This window comes from Phaethon lepturus, unplaced genomic scaffold (assembly GCF_000687285.1).
Source record: "Phaethon lepturus isolate BGI_N335 unplaced genomic scaffold, ASM68728v1 scaffold27674, whole genome shotgun sequence".
Taxonomy (NCBI): Eukaryota; Metazoa; Chordata; class Aves; order Phaethontiformes; family Phaethontidae; genus Phaethon; species Phaethon lepturus.
Genome location: NW_010535912.1, coordinates 892 through 1,401, shown reverse-complemented (window position 1 = coordinate 1,401; position 510 = coordinate 892).

The window sequence follows — 510 nt, the reverse complement described above, 5'->3', positions numbered from 1 at the left end:
CGGGCGGACGGCCAGGCGGAAAAAACCCGCCACAGCGGGTGGGCCCTGGCTCCCCTGGCCTCGCCGCAGGAAGCCGGGGCCCTCCTTACAAGCCCCACGTGAAGGGGAAGCTGCTACCAGCCAAGGGCCACGGGCTCCCCTCGCCCACGCAGGGCAGCTGGTTGGACGACGGCACTGGGGTCTTACAGCCGCAGAGCCGCCGCGCGCCCCACAGCTGCCCGGCAGCCGGGGAAGGTCGGTGGGGATGCAGAGCAAGGACAGCAAGAGTGCCACGATAAGGGGATGATGCACCGCATATGTTACACCCGAGAACGGGGCTGTTTCCCCCGAGACCCCCTTACGGCTCCCAGAAGAGCACACGTGCCTCTTTCTCTGACATTACAGGCCCAAATCTGTATTTCTAAAGCAATTTCCTTCACGCACACCAGGGCATCAGTAAGGAGGAGTTTAAGAACAGCCTGGCAGCTCCCTCCCGGGCAAACAGCTCCGCAGCAGAGAGGGTTCCCCTTC